At 40.0% G+C, this 24889-nt stretch overlaps 1 protein-coding gene across 1 annotated transcript in view; it reads left to right on the forward strand.

Annotated features, from left to right (window-relative positions):
• The first annotated feature begins 4489 nt into the window (after nt 1-4489).
• LOC115785256 (protein TANC2-like) overlaps nt 4490-24889 on the forward strand; it is a 69606-nt gene continuing 49206 nt past the window's right edge. The window contains exon 1 of the mRNA XM_030736794.1: nt 4490-4754. The gene's annotated coding sequence lies outside the window, so the exon portion shown is untranslated. The remainder of the gene's footprint in view (nt 4755-24889) is intronic.

Raw genomic sequence — 24889 nt, forward strand, 5'->3', positions numbered from 1 at the left:
GAATCAGCCTTCACTCTGGCAGTGAATGTCATCGCCAAAAGAGTCATCATCAATGACATAGATTAACACAGATGTCATAGATATGTGTAACTGTTCAATAGGCAGCCAGATGTGCAGGGTTGTAGTTTAGTAAAGTTATTAAATTTGGCAAAACTGACCATTGTGTTAGTTTAGGCAGGTCAAGAAGCCCAGGCTTTCCCACACGTACACTATACATGTGTATCTGACTCATTTATTTTTTGAGCGAACGGCATTATCTGCAATCAGTTTGCTGGTGTATAATCACCTGTGAACCAGCCATCACCAGCCCATTTCATTTAATGTTTTCCTACATCTTGCTTGCTGAACACCTTGGGTTTTTTGGGTTTTTTGTTTTTTGTTTTTTTTCTGTTACTGTTGTATTTTATAACCACAAGAAAGTGAATGAGTGAGTAGATGGATGGATGGATGGCTTTTTAGAGAAACGTTTGTTCTTTGGTGCCATCTTCTGGCATGATTTGGGATCATGTATATAAATCTCTTCCTGTTCAATATGTAAGAGTACAATTATTTTTGGAAGTATGATCTGCTATTCACCATAGAGTGCTTACACATTTGTGCAAAAGATCCCTGGTGTGATGCCAGGAGGAGGCACATCCCTTGGGGGTTGTATTAGGAAGGGCACTGCCAAATCAAATATGGAGAGTTATCCACAAAGACCCCTCACCATGCTGTGGTGACCCCTGAAAGTAGCTTATGGTCTGGTATTCTCTGTAGTTGCAACTTCTTCAAGAGTCCATAGTGTTTATTTAGCTGAAGCATTTGGAAAGAAAGAGTGGTCTCATATTTTCGCCAACCAAACTGGTTTGTGTTGTTTATTGCTTCTAAAGGCATTGTGTGTTATTTCCTCAGTTTTACCCTACTTCAACTGGCTTCAGCAACGACAGTAAACATGAACACTCTTGTCAGCATGGCCATTTTTAAGATGATTTTAATCTAAATGTCAACTCGAACGAGGCACTGAAGGTTGAGTGCCCAGTGAGTTTCTCATCTCGTCTCCAGTTCCACCTTTTTGGACCGCAGCTGGTGTCAGATGATCCGGAGAGCCACTTTAATGACAACTCAATCCAGAAGTTGCAGCAAGAATAATGCCAAGCTCACCAAGGTGGCAAAGCTGAACAAGGATGGTGTGGCTAAGTGCTGTCCAAAACAGTGGAGCTGGACTTCATCTGCAGAATGAGACGGTGTTTGTTTTTCACAAAGTCCAAATCAAATATTTGCAGAGGACAAACTCATAAATGTGTAATTTAATTTAAGTAAGCCTGTGAAAGGAGTCACGCATTGTGCATGTGTATGTACGTGTCACCTGCGTCATCACCTGCCACATGTAGCATCTAAACTTGTTGGAACACTGTGCTATTTAAGGTGCGTCAGTCTGCCCAGCTGCTGCACATCTTCAAAGCCCTTTGTAACCCACCTTCACCCCAGCTTCTCCTCCCATACTGTTTCTGACCTAATCAGTGTCGCAGATACGACACTGAAGCCTGCTCTGCTCTGTGCTGGACGTCCCAGAACAAAGTCGTGCTGCCAAACAACAACACAAATGGCTACAAAGTGTTCCTGACTGAAGTATGACTCAGCAAATAGAAGCCAGTCTGGGACCTCCACAGTCACTCCACTCCACCCCTCCACTGTCACTTAATTATGGCACTAGAAAATAAATCTTGGAATTGTTCAACATGGATTTCAGTTCTTGGGCTACTTGTCTCTATAGCACAACAACCGAATCTCATATCATATTTGTTTGAATCTCATTCCCCTTTTTTAAAAGCAGATTGTGGGTGAATGTGATGATGTGGGTTTTATACCTCGATCGTTGTCCTCTTCACAGGCTGAGTGGGCTAAGATAACGTTCTGTTATCCAACCTGAAACGGCATCGACAAAGTCACTGAAGACTTCTGGATTCCTGAGTTGCACATGGGTGACTGGCTTCTTGTCAGTAACATGGGTGCTCACACCATTTCAGCAGCTCTGAAAGTGCACACATTTATACTGTTGTGACAGCTGAGACGCAGTTCACCTTAACCCTGTCTCGCGCCTACGATACTATCCATTAATTTGAGACACACACGCACACACACACACTTAAAAGCTTTCTTTGGGTATTTCACAGTACTGTCGAATGTTCTTCTCATTTTGAAATAACCTCTGTGTAAAGTCTGTTAATGTAGGAGAAGCAAGAACTGAAGAGTTTCTGATAGAATGAATTGTGGGGTTAACGATGTCCTCATCTCATCAAATTTAATTGGCCTCAGACCAGTTTTATTCTGCCCTCTTTATGAGTTATATTAACAATAACTAGCTGATATAATCTGCGAGTTGGCTTAAAGTGAAAAAACTGTAGATATGAGAAATTCTTTAGCGTCAGACTCCCTTACAGTGTACAAATACTGCAATCCTAATTTTCACTCTTTAACTTTTTAATGTGTGGAAATGTTAGAGGAGAAGATGATTAACAAAAAAACAAAAACTACACACTGCCTTTTAAACTTCTTGTGTCCGCTTTCATTTCAGCATATAAGTAATATTCCTGCTTTGTTTTGCCATATATATATTAATCTTTTCTGATTAGTCGCACTGATGTATGAAATTAACACAATATTAACAAGCAACATTTGGAATGTGTTTGATGTTTCCCAGCACCTCCACTTGATCCTGATGATGGTTTGCATTAAAACTTGCACCAAAAAAAAAAAATGTAACCTTGAAATTGAATGTCTGATTTTTGGAAGCGACTCCATTTACAGCACTGTGTAAAAGTCTTGAACCACCCTTCATTTCACTTCCAAGGAACCAGACTTTGTTGAAAATTTTAAAGTGGTCTTGAGTTCTCCAGGCCTTCTGAAGGTCTTTTAAAGTTTTTATTTGGACACTGGATGATTTTTTTCAGAGGAATATTTTTGTTTAAGCTACATAACACTGATGTATAAATCTATCCATCAATCTTCTTCCACTTATCCTTTTCATGTTTGCAGGGGGCGTTAGACAGCTGGACAGATTGGTAGACTGTCGCAGGGCAGACAACCATTCACACCTACAGTATGGGCAATTCAGAATCACCAGTTAACCTCACCCCACTAACTGCATGTCTTTGGACTGTGGGAGGAAACCGGAGTACCATTTGTTCCAATTTCTTTATTTGAATGTATGAAAAAGGGGGAAAAATCCAACAAAGACCTGACATAGGACTTAAAGTGACCCATCTATTGCTTGCCAAAGCCTCCTCAGAAGCAGTCTCAGTGGAACTGGACAGAAAATGAATGGCAACAAGTCTTATGGAGTGATTAATCCAGTGCAGTACAACAGTGAGTGTCTGCAGCTCTGTCATAGATTGGGGCTCATTTTAGCCAGTGTTGTTGGGGATCTTGTCAAAAATTTATGGAATTATGAACACAGAAAAGTCCCATCAGATTTTAATCCTCTACACAATACTATTTGGAAACTAACTGATTGGCGACAGTTTGATTTTTCAGCACAACAATGATATGGTACTGTCAGTCATGGATTGGCCTACCCAGAGCTCAGACCTCAACATTACTGAAGCAGTGTGGGATCATCCTGACAGAGAACAGAATGAAAGGTAGCCAACATCCACAGAAGAGCTTTGAATGTCCTCAAGAAGCCTGAAGAACTGTTCCTGAAGACTGCTTAAAGAAATGAGAAGAAAGCTGCCTCAGAGAGTTCAGACTGTGCTTCAGAATAAAGGTGGTCACACCAAATACTGACTTTCAAGCTCATTCTAAATGTGCAAATTCTGTTTCTGCCTTTGATTTATGTTTGCACGTTTCAATAAATAACTGCACCATATTTTTTCCTAGCAAGATAAAAAGGAGTGAGGGATGACTCATGACTTTTGCACAGTATGTAACACTACATCTTAGAGTTCACACTAAATATATATACTGGAATACTGAATATTAATATAATAATACAATACAATATCTTAACCAGGTCTAAGAGGTGTTTAAACATGTATTTCTGCTGTAAAACTGGATATTTAAATATGTCAGTAAATTAGGATTGACTCGTTTGGCAGCAAGCTTCAGGTGACCTTTGAAAGAACACTTTGTGGCACTTCCATTGGCTTGATTTTTCAGCCGCCGAAGTTGCTGCTTGACACACACACACATACACAATTTTCAGATGTGGATTAACACACATTTGTCTGCTGCAACTATGACTTTCTCCAACATAACAAATGCACTCTTGCTTTGATTAGTCTTGATTTCTGCAGATCACCTTTTGACCGCTAGATGTCCTCCTCGTACGCGCTTCACGGCGACTCTGCTGAACCCAGCCCAGGCTTTATTTATTCTGTTGTTTGTAACGTGCGCGCCCTCACACACAACGCGCTCTCACGCGCTCCGGGTATTGGCCACGCCCCTCTCATGAATAATGCAGCACCTCCCGTCGACCGGAGGAGGCTCGTGCCACAGGAGCGCCTCAGACGTCAGCTCGTGCTCACCGGAGGAAGGAGAATAATGACCATAATATAATTCACCCATCTGTAAGGAGATACTAATATCTGGTAATGAATAAGGAATTTGGGAATCCGCCTCGCGCACAGCAACTGCTCCGCTGGTCTGTACCGGGGTTTTACGAAGGAGGACACGCCGAGGGCTGGATATTAACCCGACCGTGACCGACCTATTATCCACCGGTCAGACTGTTGTTATTCTCATCGCCCCTGAATAGAGGAAAAACATCACCTAAGGTAGGGCTGCTGTATTTCCTGTGTGTTTATGTGTTTATACGTGTGGAGCGAGGGAGGGACAGCTAAATATTATAGTAAGGTGGTACGTGTGTTTTTTTATTTAATTTTTGTGTGTGTGTGTATGTGTGTGTACGCACAGCCATAATATCTAAGACCTAAAAAACATATAATAATCCTATTAATCTTAAAGGTCTTGCTTAGTATTATTGTTATCATGTATTGTTGTTTTTATGTAATAATCATTATAACATAGCCCCTGGTAAAGCATGTGAGCCTTTATTAATGCTGAACTCAGCACAGCAGCTCTTAGTCACTGCAGAAATATTGTGTTGACAGCAGAAAGCATCGCTATAAAATCATGCTGGAATACCACAAGAGAACATTCCCATGTTCTCTGAATGATGCTGGAACCATTGCTGTTAATGCAGAGTATCGCTGACACACATTTGAACATCACATGTAAATACAAAGCAGGAACATTAGCAGGAGACTGAGGTTCTACTGCAAAAACAGGAGAAGATAAAAGGCAGGAAATAACAGGAGTGAAGGGCGCGTGGTGACAGACTGGAAAAGATGACCCTCACCAGGAACTGTGTGCATGGAAATGTGTGACAAGGATTTTGCTTTTCCCGCCCTGATGTACTCTTGTTTTTCTCACACATTTTGGTCACATTTCAGTTTCCCCTGCCTGTACTGCTGGGCCGGATGTCTGATGGAGCCAGCTGGTGGTTTACAGTTCTTTTAGAAGGAAACACAAATCCTTTGTTTGGAAATGAGTGGATTATCTCCCACACTATGTACATATTATATTATTGTGATGGCTCTGCCAGCTGTGTTGGCTGAGCCAAATCTATCTATCTATCTATCTATCTATCTATCTATCTATCTATCTATCTATCTATCTATCTATCTATCTATCTATCTAGTATAGTATAAGTACCAATAGTATCAATTATATCTAAATACTAGGGGTGTAGGGATGGCCAAATGCTGTTGTCAATGCCAGTAGCCAGTATCAAAGACCTTCTAAAAGCAAGTCTGGGCATTTGGCATAGAAGAGCCACCTCGACAGGACAGGACTCAGCTGTATATCTGCACCTAAAGGATAAAGGGCACTCTTTGAGGATGCCAATGTTCACATTTTGGACCGAGAACATGGATGGTTTAAAAGAGGAGTAAAGGAGGACGTGTATGTCCATTGTGGACGACCATCACTTTGAGATGGTGGCTTAGGTGGTTTCAGCCACCTACAATCCAGTCCTGAGATCCCTTCCCAAGCACCTCAACCCCCACTCACATCTTACTTCAGGTGACCTCAGTAGGTCACATGATAGGTTGGGGCAAGGTCTCACCCCTGGTGGTGATGACCCACGCATTTTTTCACACTTTGGCTCATGATGATGCACATGATCAATAGTGGGTCAATGAATACCTCCAAAGGGGACAACCCCCACTAGGGTTTAAATACCTGGGACTCTCCACCTTTTGGTTTTAGAACTAAAGAAGTCCAGTCACCTTGTTTTCAAGCTCTTAAGACTACCATGACCTGGATGACTGAGAACCTACACAGACATATGTTCTCTGGAAGTTTTACTTCTACCACCATGTTTGCTCTGTAAGAGCGAAGGCAGTGGTATCTTCACCCGTAGACTTCAATTCAGGACTCTTTCAGCACCATGTCTTTCTCCTGTAATGTTTCTGGTAATGTTTCTGGTCAGAATTATGTCCAACCACTAGAAGTGTAATGGATGCACCATTGGTCAAATACTGGTGTCGATGCCATCGGCAGATATTTTTTTGCCTAAGGTTGTCCTGAATACCACTGTTTTGGAATCTGGAGGGTCCATGATAACCCCACCCTGCATCATATTTGCTCTATGAAATCTAACACTGGTTCTTTACCAGTTTTGGGTCGCTGATTTCAAAAATAATATCCATTTTGCTCACTGACGTCACATTTTTTCACAAGTGTAAATCAAGATGGTTTTTGCTCTATCTGTGGGTACTTCACTGGATCCAAAGTGTAGCAAAACATAAAAGATTTTGTGAAAAGGGTATACTTTCCTTATTTTGACAAGCTATGGGCACGGGCTGTTATTCACTCAGCCAGAGTTAAATGACTTTGTATGAGATTTGGATCTGCCAAAGGAAGCAGCTGAGTTTCTGGGGTACAAATTTTGTTTTTATAAGCATCACGAGAAGGATCTTATTCCATTCATTGAAATGGATGATGATTTTGTCTATTGTGTTTAATTTGAAGGTCATTTGGGTGCAATGGGTTGTGAGTATGAAGCAGATGAGTGAAGGCTGTTCATTGACAGCTCAAAAGCTGGCCTAAAGTGGGTCCTACTGCATAGCAACAATTACGTTGCATCTGTGCCAACTGGATATTTAAAATAAACTCATGAAAACATGGAAATTGTGTTGGAGAAGCTGAAACACAATGACTACAAATGGACCATATGTGAAAAATGAATTTGCAGGGTGGTCCTGACAGCTGCCTCCCTGACAGTTGAATATTAAGGTAACACTCTAATTCTGTCTGATCCATGTTGGCTTGGCTAAATGATCAAAGATGGGATGATGAAGAGCTGTAAGAAAGCAAACTAGTTCTTTCTTGAGAGTAATAAACTGGTTGTTTTCCTGGAACTGAAAGAAAATATGACTCTGGAAAATAGCATGTGTCCAGAAGCTATCATGAGACTTACTGTTAACATAACATTTCAGTGGTAACACAAAAAAAGAAAACTGCACCAGTCAAATGGGATTCAAAAAATAAACGAGTTTTAAAAAGCAAGCAGAATTCTTTCATGATGAGGATGATGAGGTCAGATTTATCGGGTACACCCTAAAAGGTTTACATAAGTCACACAAAGAATGGAGTATCAGTATATATGTATAGAAAAGTCCACGTCCATAAGTATAATCAGTCGCGATTCATAGTGTAGCCGTTTATCCAAAGCGCCTTTCAGAACACAAGATATGTTCTTGTAAATATGAGGTTGCAAGTCATTGTTGCTAAATAAGGGCACCTCTTTTTCTGTTTGTGAATGCATTACACTTCCATGCTCGAGCAGAGCATAATTTGATTTATTGCAAATATTTAAAGAATTTGAGCCATCAAGAATCCACCCTTTTGTACTCAGATGTATAAAATAAATCAAATAAAAACCTCTTTTTAACACAGGAAATGCCTGTAATTGACTTGAATTAAGCATTAGCTTAAATTAACTAAAACTTAAGTGATCTCTGACACAATTTCAGCTCTAGAGTTGCGCAAAGTAATGCAACCTTAATCTTTTTTTTGTCAGTATTCAGGACTCATCTTTATTCTATAAGCTCTATTGGATTTGTCTGTATATGAAAGCTGGTAGGCAGCAACTGCTGAAGCTTGACTGATAGAACTGAAGCTAAAATGGTCTTTACTGAACTTCATTTGTTCAGAATGCAGCTACACGTCTCTGTGATGGAGTTGTTTGTCATGTATTGTGCACTCCCAGCCCCTCGCTGGCTTCTGTTCCTAGACAGTGGCAGTGCAGATGGGCGTAATCCCATATTAATCTGCCTAACCGTGTACTTCATAGTCTGGGCTTAACGCTGCTCTGATTAAAAGCCTACCCCTCCCCACCGTGTAAGTCATTAGTTTAATTAGATCAGTTGCGCGGCCTCACTAGTGCCAATTAAAGCAAGACAAAACTGACTGTGAGTGCCACAGCAATTTAATGCTGTTAGGATTTTTTTTAAAGACTCTCCACAAGTTCAGCGTGAACTCTAAATTCACCCAGCAAATAAAATCCCAAACCTGTCTCCCTCAATCATTCCATTATTGAGCTCAGAACAGTGTAAATAAGGGTTATTTCTCACAAAATGCTATGATAACTGATTGAAGGGAATCCAAAGTGTAAATGCACGGTGTTTGTGTGTGAGCACAGTTCACTGTTCTGACTCCCTGTGGGAGGAAACTCTCGGAAATAGGCAGCGTGTGATTTAATTGCCCACCATCATTTTCCACAGAGTGAGCGTGGACCACCTGACCTGTGTCCTTGATGATCTTTTGAGCTTTTCATATTGGCATGAGTAATGCAACTATCATGGAGCAAGGGATGATAATATTTTGCTCTTCTGTCCTTCAGCAGCTTGTCATCCGAAGTAGCCCAGTTGCGCTAAAGCAGAGTGATGCACACTATTGGGATGCTTCCAGTGATGCAGTTCATTTATATGAAATGAAGCCCTGTGTGGTTTTTGGAATGACGGTTCCAATAGTTCAGTTATTTATTCGTCAGTTAAAATTTAGTAGTAAAATGTTAGCTGTATTATGTGAAATAGTGAACTAAATACAGTGGGGGGAATAATTATTTAATCTCCTGATGAATTTGTAAGTTTGCTCAGTTTCAAAGACATGACCCGTCTCTAAATTTTAAGGTAGTTTAATTTTAATGGAGAGAAACAGAGTAACAACCAGAAATCCAGAAAAAAACACATTATATGAAAGTTATAAAAGGATTTGCATGTCATTCAGTGAAATGAGTATTTGAAATCCAGACTTAGTACTCGGTTTGCACACATCTCAGGAAGGATGATAGCCCACTCCTCTTAACAGAAACTTTGAATCTTTCAGCTCCTTCCACAGATTTTCTACAGGACTGAGGTCTGGAGACTTCTTAGCCACTCCATGACCTTAATTTTCTTCTTCTTTAGCCACTATAGCCACATGTTTTGGGTCACTGTCATGCTGAAAGGCAGGAGGTTCTCATCCAAGATTTTACAGTACATGGCGCCATCCAATGACCCCTCAGTGTGGGGAAGTCATCCTGTAGCCTTAGCAGAAAAACCTTCCTAAGCATAATGTTTCCCCCCTCCATGCTTGACTGTGGGGATAGTGTATTTTGAGTCATACCCAGCATTTCTCTTCTTCCAAAGACATCAGGTCAAGTTGATGCCAAAGAGCTCGATCTTGGTTTCAGTTGACCACAGCACTTTCTCCCAAGCCTTCTCTGAATCATTTACATGTTTACTGGCAAACGTAAGATGGGCCTGTACTTGTGCCGTCTTGATCAGGGGAGCCTTGCAGGTTCCGTAAGATTTCATTCTATTACGGTGTGTTCTTGGTGACTGTGGTCCCAACTGCCTTCAGATCATTAACAAGCTCCTCCTGTGTAGTTTTGGGCTGATCCACCACCTTTCACACGATCATCCTCACCCCATGAGGCAAGACCTTGCATGAAGGTCCAGACTGAGGGTGACTGATGGTTATTTATTTCTTCCATTTCTGAATAATCACTCCAAAAGCAGTCTTGTGGTCCACTCCAGCCTTGTGCAGGTCTACAAGCTTGTCCCTGATGTCCTTTGACAACTCTATGGTCTTTCCCATGGTGGTGGAGAAGTTAGAAAAGAAGAAACTGATTCTGTGGACAGATGTGCTTTATACACATAATGAGTTGAGATCAGGAGTATCTGTAATTTATTGATTGATTGATTGTAATCTGTGTGTCACACGAGTTCACAGCAAATCTGTGGGAGCCAAAATGCTGGCTGGGTTGTAGGGGATCAAATACTTGCTTCACTCAGTGACATGTAAATCAATTTAAACTTTTATGTAATGTGTTTTTTCTTTCTCTCGCCATTAAAATGAAATTACCATAAAGATTAGAGACTGTTTCTTTGGAAGTGAGCAAACTAAGTCAGCAGGGGGCCAAATCATTATTTTCTCCACTGTATGAGAAACACCTCATTTATTACATCACCAACACAAGTTCAAAGACTTAACAGGGTCATCATGTAAACAGCTAAAGCAGAATTACCACAAGCTTAACATTAATAAGTAACACTGTGCAGATCCGTTATCTATTTGATCTGTTATGTTTCCAGATTATTCTTAGGTTAGCGCTTGGTCATTTTTTGATAGTGACTATATGCTTTTTCTTTTCTGTTATATATAGCACTATGCAGTGGTTTTAAGCCAACCCTTATTTCTTTATATTTTGCTGGGAAAACGTGGAAAAGGTGCAGCGATTTATTGAAATATGCAAACATGACTGGAAATACAGCATATAACTTAAAATCAGTTTGTAAAATTCTGACGAGATTGAAAGATGTGTTTTTCCACAGGATCCATTTCAAATTGTCATTTAAATGGTAAATGGACTAGTTCTTATATAGTGCTTTTCTACTCTGAGCACTCAAAGCACTTATACAACACATTTTGCATTTACCCATTTACACAAGCACTGTCATATGTAACTAAGCACTTTTATTGTCAAACATTCACACACTCATACGCTTGTGTCGGAGAGCAACTCAGTGTTCAGTATCTTGCCCAAGGATACTTTGGCATGCAGCCCGGAATTGAACTGCCAACCTTCCGATTAGTAGGTGACCTGTACTACCTCCTGAACCGCAGCCACCCAAATGTTAAATGTTGGATTGCTCGACAGGCCACCACTGATTGGATCAAGCAGAAAACTATGTCACAGAATGGCCAATTGCACATCACCTTATTGTTACATGGCCAAATCTTTAAACACAACAACCCCCTCTAGGTATATATATTCATATGTTCACTCAGCATGATTGGCTGATTGCTGGTGGGGATTTCCTATTCATTAAGATTGCTGTGCAAGCACAATTTTTCACTCTTGTCAACAAAGGTTTAGGCATGTTATGGTGCGCCAGGGTAATCGCGCATCTTAATTATAATTAATTTATACAGGCCACTTTCAATAGTTTTTAAAATAATTCTGTTGAACCATAATTCAAAAGCAATGCCTAATTTTTATTAATTAATTTCCAGTCAGTTTTTATTATTTATTATTTTTGTTAGTTTGAGGTTATTTCAGTGGCCATTGTGGGTTTTTCTTTCTTTAACGGAAGGGAACCAACAGTTTTGTCCATGTCTGCATGCAACATGCTGCTAGGAAGATAAGATAAGAACTTTATTATTCCTGAGGGAAATTTTTGTGCCATTTATATGCTCAGTGCAATAAAAATAGAAACAAGAGTAGAGACAGAAACAAAGACTGTATTCAGATTCAATTTCAAATTGTTCTCTGCTAAGCTTTCTGCTATATATAAACATAATTGGTTTATCTCTTGTGTCAGGTGCCTTTTATGCGTTTCAGTGATTTATTGGTCAGTGTTAAATCACAGAATTTTAGTTTGAAAATGGTCAGGTACAAGGACTGGACTGAAAATAAGTGGAAAGAAGACAATGTGCAAAGAAAAACTTTAATACACCTTCAGCAAACTGTTGTTCAAGACCACTTTTTTAAAGCTAGCTTGGTTAGCAAGCTGCATCCATAAACTGTATTGGTGCAATATACAGATGCACAGATGAGCTACATAACAAACTAATAAAACACTCAGCAGCATAATAAAATGTTAGACTTTCATTCACCAAAACTAAAGCGCAACTTTCTTAGATGGACTGTACCACACAGCAGAATATAATGTTAGTCAGATAAGCTATTAAAATGCTCTAAAGGGCACAAATACTGAAGAGGTTCACTGACTCAAATTAGCAGAAGTGAGGCCCAACAGACACCGATCAGATCCAGCTCTCTATGTCAAAACACCCGACAATCAAAGCGGCCACAGCCCTAACTCCGGTATCCAGATATTTCCGATTTCCAAATACAGCATCACTCACAGCTATTATGAAGGGAGAAACTATATGTCCATAGAGGACAAAACCATTTCCTATACCACACAGTAAATATGCTTTCTAATGCTGTAAAGGGGGACATTATGGGGACTAACTTGCTTTTGAATCCATTCTTAAGTGGCACCAGTGTTTGGCCTGTGCTACATTTTTTCTTTGTTTTGCTTTGGAGATTCATCGTAAGCTGGAAGAAAACTCTAACCAGAGCCTGAAGTGAGTGGTTTATGTGCTGAGCTGAGCTCAAGGAAGCTTCAGAGCAGAGCAGGAACTACCAGTGCCAGCTGCAGTCCAAGATGGTGGAGCTAGACTTCATCCATGACATCAGAAGCTCATCAGAAACAGATGCTTACTCTTTTGTTTAGCTTTATTTTTTGTTTTGTTTTGTTTTGTTTTGTTAGTGTATTTAAGAATGCCTCTGCTATGACCATGAATACAGTGTAAATACTGTATGTACTACTGAATGACTGAACTGATGACTAATGCTAGGAGTAAATAAATATTAGTCTTTGTGTGCTTTTACAACAATCATGCAAGATCTTAAACTGGAGAACATTTGGAGAGTAGAACAGCAGCTATTAGCCATTGAACATCAGCCAACATCAAGTCTAAAGTAAATACTTTTATGAATGTAATTGTATTTCATAGCATAATTAGCACACTGCTTCCACTGTCTTGTTTATTTTGCCCCCCTTGGATTGACCAGTATCCTCAGAAAAACCTCTAGAACTAGACAGTTCTGGCTCAGTGGAGCTTAATTGGGTTTCTTTGGTCAAAATGGTTGGCCAATTTTTAGTCATTTGTTACAGTACAGTTATAGATTGCGTCTGCACAAGAGATGTTTGACGGTACTGAAGTTCTCATTTTCTTTTCTGACCAGTCTTCACCCCACTGGGGGAGATGATTGGTGTGAATTTGTCTTGTGAAGCTTTAAAATTACTTCAAAGAGTAAAAAAGTGAAGAAGTGTTTAAACCATGAACAAAGGGTAAAAGGTGAGCATATCACTTAGGCCTTTGTTTATTTATCTGCAGGAAGTTGTTTTGGGGCCACACACACACACACACACACACACACACTCACTCCCTTCCTGTATGTGGGCAAGCCAAGTGAGTCCTGAGCGAGTGCAGGAAGTCAGGATTGGCTTCTCTGGGGAAGAGAGATAAGAGTCTGGTAGCGCGCGTGTGTGTGTGTGTGTGTGTGTGTGTGTGTGTGTGTGTGTGTGTGTGTGTGTGTGTGTGTGTGTGTGTGTGTGTGTGTGGGTGTGTGTGTGTGTGTGTGTGCACCCACAAGTGGATTCAGCTGAATGCAAGGCCATCTGCACTCAGCTAATAACAGACACACCTACAGATACACAACTAAAGCTAGTCAAACAAACCTGTGTGCTCTGAGTTTAGTGTGTTTGAAGTTGTGTTTGTGAGTGCGCTGTGTGAATATCGCTGGTGATTTCCTCAGCTTATACAAGCAGCCACTCTTTGGGTGGTTTGTAAAAAGGGAAATCTCGCTATGGTGTTGGGGTGGGCTCTCACTGTAACACCCAAGTCAACCTAAATTGGAAGTCGGTAGAACAACATTTCCCAGAATACCTTGGATCATTTTAGATTCCTCACAAAGCTCCTGGAAAAATGTGTGCAAAGTTTGTCTGGGAACAGGTAGAGCAGAGGTGGGGTGATTTGAATTAAATTTGCATGTCATGCCAGCCCTGCCTGGGAACTGCAGGGTAAATAATGACTCTGTTGTTTAAACGTAGCATCCACACTGGATCCATAAGACTTTGAAAACCTCTTTGACCCAGTTTTAGTATGAAAATCTGGCATAACAGAGAATGAGACGTTAGGAAACTATGAAGCACAACCGTTGTTTTATTTACCTTTCTTTTAGACTAGCAAAGCTGTGGCACCAAGAGTGTGGTGGGTTTCTGGGTCAGTGATGATTGTCAATAGTGGTTCTCTGCTTTATGACAATGGAAAAAGTTCTGTAGAGAAACTCCAGCAGTCCCTGTAATCTCTATAAAGAATGAACTGCTCTCCACCATGTCTACAGCATAACGCAGTAAAGTATATTTAACAAAGCAAAACGAAGCCCATCAATCAAGTCTTTGTATTAAAATATGACAGATTCAGCTTATGAAGTAGAGGCAAACAGAAATAAAGATCCAACTACAATAAAAATGTGGTTTCAATAAAGACCTCTTACCCTTTGCATTTAAAATAAATTAAAGTCTTGTCTTCTTTTAACAATATAATATCACAGCAGTCAGTAGACTAGTCAAAACATACTTTCCCACATTTTTAGCTTAGTAATCAGTTGTTCTCATTCTCTTAAAGACATTTGGTGAAATAAAGCAGGCAGATAGGGAATTCTTGATTTATTTTTTTCATTTTCCAGTCTGGATTTATGAAGAATGCCACTGTAGGTCTGCCTGAGATCAAATGTGGTGAGACAAAGTTCTCAGTTAGCTAAAGGAACTCCAGCGCATCAGCCACCGTGTAGCTAAAGGTGCAAGCGTGGCTTTGTTTAGTATTTGCATATTAACAGAGAAATAGACAGTGTATACATTATGATGCCACAACTTTTTGCTTCCGCATTTTCACCAGATGTGATGAGTGAGAGGTTTATATGATTGAGGCTGACATTGAATGCTCAATAAGCTCACGCTGGTTATATTTAAAAACTGTATAGGGCAGGAATTGAGTTATCTATATGTGCTGTCTGAGCGTGTGCTTTCTATCGATAAATTTCTGCTCCTAAATGTGTAGCATGATGATAGCAAAAAAAATTGTCCATAAGTGTGCTAGTGGAAGAGAATGAATGGAAGAATATGGCGTTGTTGTTGGTGTCAGATGGACTGGTCTGAGTGTTTCAAAAACTGCTATTCTACTGGGATTTTCCAATACAACCATCTCCAGGGTTTACAGAGAATACTCAAAAAAAAAATATCCAGTGCGCAGCAAAAATGTCTTGTTGATGTCAGAGGTCAGATGAGAATGGTCAGACTGCTTTGAGCTGATAGGGAGGTAATGGTAACTCAAATAATCACTCGTTACAACCAGGGTGTGAAGAAGAGCATCTCTGAACAAACATGTTGAACCTTGAAGCAGATGGGCTACAGCAGCACACCGGGTACGACTCCTGTCAGCTAAGAACAGGAACCTGAGGATAGAATTCACACAGGCTGACCAAAATTAGACAACAGAAGACTGGAAAAACGTTGCCTGCTCTTCTGTTCAGATGGTACCACTGGACATCATTTAAACTCCACAGTCTACCTGCTGTACCTTGCTGCTGACCATGTCTATCCCTTTCTGGCCCATCTTCTATGACTCCTTTGAGCAGGATAATGCACCATGTCACAAAGCTCAGACTGGTTTCTTGAAAATGACGGTGAGTTCATTGAACTTAAATGGCCTCCACAGTCATCAGATCTCAATCCAAAAGAGCACCTTTGGGATGTGGTGGAACAGGAGATTGGCATCATGGATGTGTGGCCAACAAATTAGTAGCAACTGTGTGATGCTTTCATGTCAACATGGACCAAAATCTCCAAGGAATGTTTCCAGCACCTTGTTGAATCTATGCCATGTAGAATTAAAGCAGTTTCAAAGGCAAAAGGGGGTTCAACCTGGTGCTAGCAGGGTGTATTTAATTAAGTGTATGGTGAGTGTATATATGAGCTAAGGCTGGGCAATGTAGCCTGACTTACTATTGTGTATATTTTCTGCTGCAGTTAAATCTGGATAAAACTCTGTTTTTGTGACACACTAGCTAAAAGTTCAAGGGTGTCAGATGGAGCAGGAACTGACAACAGATGGCATGTTTGTGTGAAATAGAGAGAGACATGCTAACAGCACACTTATCTCTGGCTCTGGCACTCACATGAATGAGCTTCTCACCACGTCAGCACTGAGTCACATTTACTGGCCACTGTCTGATCAGAGTGACTCAGATCAGATTCCTCCTTTCCCACATGTCTCCTGAGTTCTGCATGTTTCCTGGTGTGTTTGTGGTAATGTAGAGTCCAGACTGTACACATTTGGACAGCAGCAGTATTGTTTTGTTGTTCAGACTCTGTGCTTTAACACATAGCAGATTGGAGAATTTAAGAAGTTACTGGATATTAATTCCTACCCTGCTCGATACTTTACTGATGTCACATGTTCATCGTCGTCCCTCAGCACATGTATACACTTGCCCCATAAACAAGAGAGAAAAAAGAATTGAAAAATGTATGTATAGATATACATAAAATGATTAGCATAAGTATATATACTAATTTGTCTTATAGACGTAATCATTTGTTATCAATTTCAGGTTTATCCGTAGGATTTGAAAATATTTTTTGAACTGAATAATGCTTGAATGTTGCTGTAGGTCTACTGGTTTTAACTCTTGAATTGAGAGTCCTCAAGTTTAACTTTCCCCTGAGGTTATAGTACAAATATCGACAAATATCCTCTATCCATTTCCTCGCACCATATTTGTGTAGTTCTATATTTTGAGATCCATGAACTTCAAGGTTTTTGATTTCAAAAACAGGTCTCTACATCCTGCTTGATTAATGTTAACCTGATTACTTTTTTCTAAAGTTTTGTATGTGTTGCTCAATACTAAGTATGGTAATAGAAGTGACCAGTAAAGTAGGCAGAGTGATTTGAAAGGGCAGAGATGTTTTGCTTTACTCAGTACAGAGATGCTTCCTGGCAGTTTAGTTTGTATATGTTTTATGTGCAGTTTCCATCAGATGTTATCTATCACATCTATATCACATCCAGATATTTTTGTATCAAAGGCTTGCTGTATTTCATCATTACGTTTCAACATTTTTTACATGTTTCCAAAAAACAAGTTTAGTTCAAGTTTAGTGATAACTTGTTTCTATCTAACCATGTTTTCAACTGATTCACTTCTTGTGTGACAATTTCAAAGAGCTGCTGTGAATCATCTCCATTGCAAAAAAATATTTGTATCATTAGCAAATAAAATAAACCGCAATATATCAGATGTTTTAAATATGTTATTGATGTACAGAAGAACAGTTTTGGTCCCAGCACTCAGCCCTGTGGGACGCCACAAACAGTGTTCAGGCATTCTGATTAATGTACACCAATTTTCACAAATTGGTGCCTGCTTCTCAAATAACTCTTAACCCACTCACAGTTTAGAATCACCAATTAACCTAACCCCACTAACTGCATGTGTTTGGACTGTGGGAGGAAATCCACGCAAACACGGGAAGAGACTCCACACAGAAAGGCTCCGGCCAAGGTGGATTTGAACCAGGACCTTCTTGCTGTGAGGCAACAGTGCTAACCACTGTACCACGGTTAAATAGTCAATCATATAGATGTTTGATCCCTTTAGTTTTCTCCCCTGTTTCAGGAGTGCATTTTTGTACTTCCTGTTAATAAATCTTATGATGACAGCTGGTGTGTCGTTAACATTTTTCCAGGGCAGAGGGTGACATGCTCTGATGCTACCACAGTCCAGGGTAACAGGTGTTGAGGGTGTTGGGTGACACTGGACTACCTTTTTTAGCCATAATCCGAATCTCACAATTGCAACTGGTGGTCCCTACTGACCTGCTTCCACTGCGGGTGCAGACTAAGAGTGAAGAGAAGCTGAGACAGCAGCTGATTCGCCTGCCTCAAGAGACCTGTGTGAGAGAGAGAGACAGTGATCTGAGACAAAGGCAGCTGTAGGCAGCCGTTAATGATCCTTACGCAGGTTAATCTACATAAACCTTGTTAATTTAACTTAATTTAGATACGTCTTGTTGACTGAAGGCTGCCTTTTATTCATCTTGGCTGGATCTGATCTAAACAAAGGGCGAGTCTGTGCTTTTAGGGAGTGGCAAAAGCATACAGCTATGAAGAAAACATACACACACACACACACACACACACACACACACACACACACACACACACACACACACACACACACATCCTGATTATTTTGTTTCTTATGGTCATTGGAAGCCAAAATTAAAATTTGGTTAATCATCCAGCTGTAGGGTTTGTAGTTCACTTTGCAGTATTGTGAGCATTTTATTTTAAATAGAAAAAGACAATGTAATTTTATATTCCTGAGTATCAAATTTCATTTCATAGATGAAAAATTCACTGAGATATGACTTTGAACATTTGGCAAATGAGAAGATAGGAATTTTTTTTAATTTAAAAAAACCTTTGGTGGCCTCGACCTTTGACCTCTGACCTTGAAAATGAAATCATGTTCTTGGGCCCCTAAGGAATATTTCCACAAAGTTTCATCAGTTTTGGTTCAAAACCTTTTGAGTTATATTGCTAACAGGCAAACAGGAGTGAAAACATTACATTCACCTATCAGTGGGTGAGGTAAGAAACCATTCCTCTGCAGATAATTGGTTAGCTATTTTACAACTGCTCTTTTGAGATTTTTTTTTTAATAAGAGGAATGTTGGAAATTGGCCTATAATTAGCAAAGACAGATTGATCAAGTAAGATTTAAGTAATGGTTTAATTACAGCCACCTAAAAAGACTGTTAGTAAAGATATATTGATGATATTCAAGATTTTAGCATTAATTGATGGTAAGACTACTCTGAATGGAATGGGGTCTGATGGAGACATTGCTGGTTTAGAGGAAGTAATTATTGAAGTTAGTTTGGAAAGACTAATTTGAGATAAACAGTCTAGATAAATATTAGCAGATAATAAGGTTGCTACAATGATACATTTGTGGGGAGACTATAAAAAATATAGGGTAGCCCCTTAACTGGCAAGGGCCCGGTGACGGGCCGTTTGTAGTCCCTTTTATATGGCAGGCTAGACCCTCCCATTTTTATTGACACGTCATTCGGCCAATCATGTAACTGGCTGCACCAAATCACCTGACAAAGCTACGTGACGCCCTCTGAGTATTATTGGCTCTGGGAAACCCATTTCTTAACATGATTGGCCGAATGAGGTGTCAGTCAAAATGGGCGGGTCTAGCCTGCCATATAAATGCACTTCATTCGGCCCGCGGACCAGACGCAGCCGATTAATAGGCTATGAAATGGGTTGTTCAGAGCCAATAATGACCAGAAGGCGTTATGTAGTTTTTGTCAGGTGATTTTTTTGCTGCCAGTTAAGGGGTTAAAATTGTATTTGTAAAGATATTCATGAAGTCATTGCAAGTTGAAGTTAAAGGAATACTCAGTTCAGCAGAGCTCTGACACTTTGTCAGCCTGGCTGAAAAGAAACCTGGGGTTGTTCCTGTTTTCCTTCAGCAGTGATGAATAGCAAGATGCCCAGGCTTTACAGAGGGTTTTTAGTAACAGTAACAAACAATTTTTACAGGTCAAATGAAGGTTTTATGAATGAATGCAACACCATTTCCTCCCCAACTTACAAGTTATTTGCTTTACGGCATGTGATTGTGAGTTATACCAGGGAGTCAGGCACTTCTGCTTTGAGGCTTTCTTTTTCAGAGGAGCCATTGTAGCATTGTACACAGTGAGGATGTAACAGTATAAATTAGATAATCGACCTCTGTGGGGGTAGAGTTTAGGTAGCTGCTCTGCATTGTGTTGGCACATGGCACTAGATAACAGAGAAGGGAGCACTTTCAGAGAACTTTCAGAAAGACATCTAGTGTACTAGAATAGTTTTTCCAGTCCTATGTAGTCTGTTATTGTACATTTCAATTATTGAGAAATGGACAGGCAAAAGATGGTTTGCGGAAAAACCTGTTAAATTATCAATTTCTATGCTGTATGTCAGGACAAGATCCAGGGTGTGATTAAAGCAGTAAGTGTGCTCATTGACGTTTTGAGAAAAGCCTGTTGAGTCTCATAATGAAGTTGTTAATGCTGTTTTTTTCAACATCTGCATGAAAGTTAAAATCACCCACCATAAGATGCCCAAACTGAGCATTAAATTAGATAAAATCCTGAGAAATCGGATAAAAACTTTAAGTGGTGAACAGGTGGATGAGAAATAAAACTGGGTTTTATCCTCCAGTGGGAGGATATTGTCGTCATACCGTCCAGCCATTCAATCTATAGACTCCAAAACCATTTCAAGTTGAGCCATGAAATTACCCTTCAAAGATGTGCAACACAAACTGGAATATGTATTATTTATTTATTAACCCAGGGGTGACTAAAAGCATTTGGATGAAAGTTTCTTCAAGGCCCTAAAATTAAGGCAACATATAAGATGTCTGCTGATGGGCTTTCTATTATGAAATGAGGCAGTAATGTTATTCTGACCCTTACATTTATTATATATTTTCATTAATCACGGGAGGATAAGGCTAAAAGTAAAGCTGTCAAATGTGGCTCTAGATCTTTGGTTTGTTTGTAAGCGAGAGTGAAAGATTGCTGCCACTCCTCCTCCTTGGCCTGTGCTTTGAGGATTCTGATAGTGTAGCGTCCTGGTGTTGATTTGGTGAGTTTAAAATAAATCGACATGCTGACTGATTATTAAATCATTTACTAACAGGGACTTAGAAGAGAGACACCTAATGTTTAACAGTGAACATTTATCAAGTAAAGAAATCATTATCATGCAAATGTGTGCTGGACATCTAACTAGGGCAGCAGAGTGGCAATAAAAGCATAACTCATTCTGTTTAGCCAGGTGGCCAAAAAACAATAACTGCTACTTTATGATTGTCTGTGAATGAATCTACCTGTTTATTGTTGTTATACTGTTGGTGTAAGATGAAAGTACAAACTTGTGGTTCTACAGCCTCCTTGTGTATGCATGCATGAAAGTAGACAGCGTTTATGTTCACTTGCTTAGCACATGTCTGTGTATTTTTCTGGCAATTTGATAAACAAAAGTGAAACCACACTTAAAATTGACTATTTTACAATCCTTGTGATTCATTTTTTTTCCTGTGGAGAATGTTGCAACATTTTTGTTATGAAACTCCATGTGTTATGCTTTTCTTTTCTATTTGTATGAGTGAACATAATGTTTAGGATTGCTAGTGCTTGCCTTCTCATTTTCTGTCTCAGACATACACAAAGGACTCCTGCTCTATTTTCTGAGCCATTGTCTAATTTGTCTTCAGCGCATTTACATAAAAAGGCCAACATCTTTCTTTTCCCAGACACATATATTGTCATATTAATATATGTGCTGCAGTTCAGTCATGCGCACATGTGCGTGCGTGTGTGTTTGTGTGTGTTTGGGGGGGGGCGGGGGGGGTGGCTGTGGGGGATGGCTGTGGTTTTTTATTTTTTAGGCTCAGTCCCATCATTCCTGCTTGCTTCCCGTCAAGGATTAGCACACTGACACAGATTACACACCATGCAAGGCTGAGCGAGGCACTGCTGTGTGTGCATCATATCTACGGAGCCAGTAGTCATCTAGCTGCTGCAGCCCGAAGCTTTTTTGTGGGACTATTTCTCAGACACGGATTAGGCTTATTCCTAAACTCCCTTTGCAGATAGCCGTGGGGTTTATTTGCTCAAGTTTTGAGATATCAGCTGCCAAGAGTGGCTGCACCAGGAATGAATGTTCTGCTAAATTAATTTCAGCACTATGCATTTCTTCAAGAATGAATTTTAACACCATAGAAAGTGTTATTTACTGGCAGCAGTGGCTTATCTGAGTGCACACACATGCTCCTCACACTCACTGAAGAAAGGTTCGTCCTTGTGGAGTCACCTCTTTCTCTTGCTCACTCTGCACCTGGTGGTAGCACCTGATCCACTCTCCCTTGGGTGTACACACACGCACACATAGGAGAATGTTTTCCCCAAGAGGAAATGTGTGTGAACAACACAAAGGGAGAGAGGGGAAAAGAGGAAGAGACTTAGAGAGCGTATAGTCTCTCTGCCACATTCTGCTCATAGTAATGATGATGCCTCATCCATCATGTACCTTTATGCTTGTGTGCGTGCGTGCGTGCGTGTGTGTGTGTGTGTGTGTGTGTGTGTGTGTGTGTGTGTGTGTGTGTGTGTGTGTGTGTGTGTGTGTGTCTGCTGGACAAGCAGCAGAAACAGAAACCATGTAATATGAGAATAACAGTTATTAAAAAAGTGGAAATCGAAAGTGTTGATGGAGAAAGTGTTGCTCAGATTCAAACCAGCAGCACAAGACTGGATAGAAGTGGTTTGTGCTTATATACTGTGTACGTATTTTATAACGTTTTTTTCTTACATCATGACAATGTTTGTTGTTGAAATGGTTTAGGGCGTGCAAAGGCTGTTGTGGTATTTGTTGTCTGTCTGTCATTAATAAGAACAAATTCAATAAGACCTTAAATATAGCCAATAAGATTGTAGATTAACAGCAACACAATGTGATCCAGCGTACCAGCTTAGCAGACTACTCGTGTTCTTTATACCTTCCAGCATGACACAGTTAATAAAGACTGTAGTGTGCAAAAGTCTTGAGCCACCTGTCATTTTTTTGTGTGTTTTGCTAGGAAAATGCTTTTACTGCATCAGCAATGCGTTTGGGATCATTGTCATGCTAAGTTATACGCTTCCTTTTTTGTGTTCATAATTCCATCAATTTTTACAAGATCCCCAACACTACTGGCTGAAATGTAGCCCCAAACCATGACAGAGCCTCCACCCTCCACCGTGTTTTACAGATGGCTGTAGACACCCACTGTACCTCTCTCCTGACCTCTGCTGTGCATACTGATGATTATTTGAACCAAAATTTTCAAATTTGGAACCATCACTCCATAAGACCTGTTGCCACTGATTTTTCAGTCCAGTTCTTGTGTAATTTGGCAAACCTCTACCTTCCCTGTTTCTCCCTGTTTGCCTTCATTAAAGGCTCAGTGGCTCCTTGACAGCCACCCTTCCACTGAGACTATTTCTTCTTCATTTGTCCTCCTCTTGTCCAGTTTCCTCAGAATTTTTAAGGACACACTGCACACCATGCTGGTATATGCCACGTTTTGGGCTAATAGCTTTTTGGGAATCACCTTTGAAGAAAACACTTGGAGTGCTCGATTGAGTAGAAAGGCGCTAAATAAGTACCAGTCAAGCCTACATCTCTATTTTTGACTAATGTGTCTGTTGAAGATGGTGGACCAATGTTTAAACCTAAGGCCTACCTCCAGTATATGCTTGGTGTAAATAAGGACCATGGCTGGTTAAAACATATTTTTCAGTTTCATTTTTTTTTTTAAACTAATGTAAGGTTATTTTGTACGTGTTAACACTGCTGGGAAAACATCTCTCGTGGACACTGTGGCCTCAGTCACAGTCACCCCAACTTTTGGGGGCCAATAAAACTGGAAAACAGTGATGCAGAACCACAGCGGTTCGTTTAGCTTTATATTCAGTTAGCCATGCTGTGACACTATGAGTGCAGTTGGTTCACTTTACTTTAGTCTAGGAGCAATAATATTTGAATAAATTTAACCTATTCTTCCTGCATCCTGTAGTGCTGTTTATCCATCTGTAGTTTTTTTGGAGTTTGCCAGTTTTAGATGCTATCTCAGTCTCTGCCTTATCTTGCACATAATGAAGCTAAAGTGCATTTGGCTCCACACAGTGTTTCAGTAGCAGTTTCTCTTTTCCCTGCTAAAAATAAAATCCACCACCTTGCTATAAGCAGTTTCACGTTGGAACTACGTTCTTATCATCAAAATATTCCTGCCAGCCACATCAATTTTCTTTTAGTTGCAGGGTATTTACAGTAAAAATGAAAGAGTAGACTTAAGATATCTCTACAGTATATCTCAAAAGTTCACTAGCTCATCACCAGTCTACAGACACTATAGGCAAAAGGTAAGAAACTAATTTGTCAGGTGAGCTTTTTTAACATATAATAAGTCAATTAAATAAATCACAGCTGAATACTGATCATTCCTGTACCTGTAATAAATACTGAGGAGTTAAGTGCACTTCTTTACATTACAGAAGCCTGAATATGTTGGAATTATACAGAAACCATATGTTGCAGGTCATATCCTGAACAGGAATAAGCCAGCAGTAACCATGACAGAAATGAGTCCTAATTAATATGCACTGTTGCTGACATAGCTCACACCAGCTGAATGAGACTACAATGAAATTGCTGAGTTATGAAAACATCCTTTTTCTCAGTGGAGCCAGTAGTCATAACCATGCTGCTGTTATCAGCAGTGGTCAACAGAGGGGGCCAGAGGTCAGTGGTTACTTAATGCTGCTTAAAATGTGACACCCCCCCCCAGTGTGATTTGAGTGCCAGTCCTAAGACCGTTTAGTGCATGTTGTGCAGTAATTTTTCAGAATGCAAATTCTGAGGTAGAGACAAGAAGAAGCAATGCCATTGTGACTTGGATTTCCTGCATTATATTCACGTCCCTTCCATACATCTCTCTCACATAATTCACAATTTTGTTTTATGTAGAAATACATTTATTGACTGACATTAACCCTGTGAGGTCTAAGTCATCATCGGATCTTGACCCTGCCCCTAACCCTAACTGATAAAAGAGCATGAAAATCATACAGTGGCTGCAGTGGACACTTTTCTTTGTTTTTAACACTCTGCTTCA

The sequence above is a fragment of the Archocentrus centrarchus genome, chromosome 8, assembly GCF_007364275.1.
Source record: "Archocentrus centrarchus isolate MPI-CPG fArcCen1 chromosome 8, fArcCen1, whole genome shotgun sequence".
Lineage (NCBI taxonomy): Eukaryota > Metazoa > Chordata > Actinopteri > Cichliformes > Cichlidae > Archocentrus > Archocentrus centrarchus.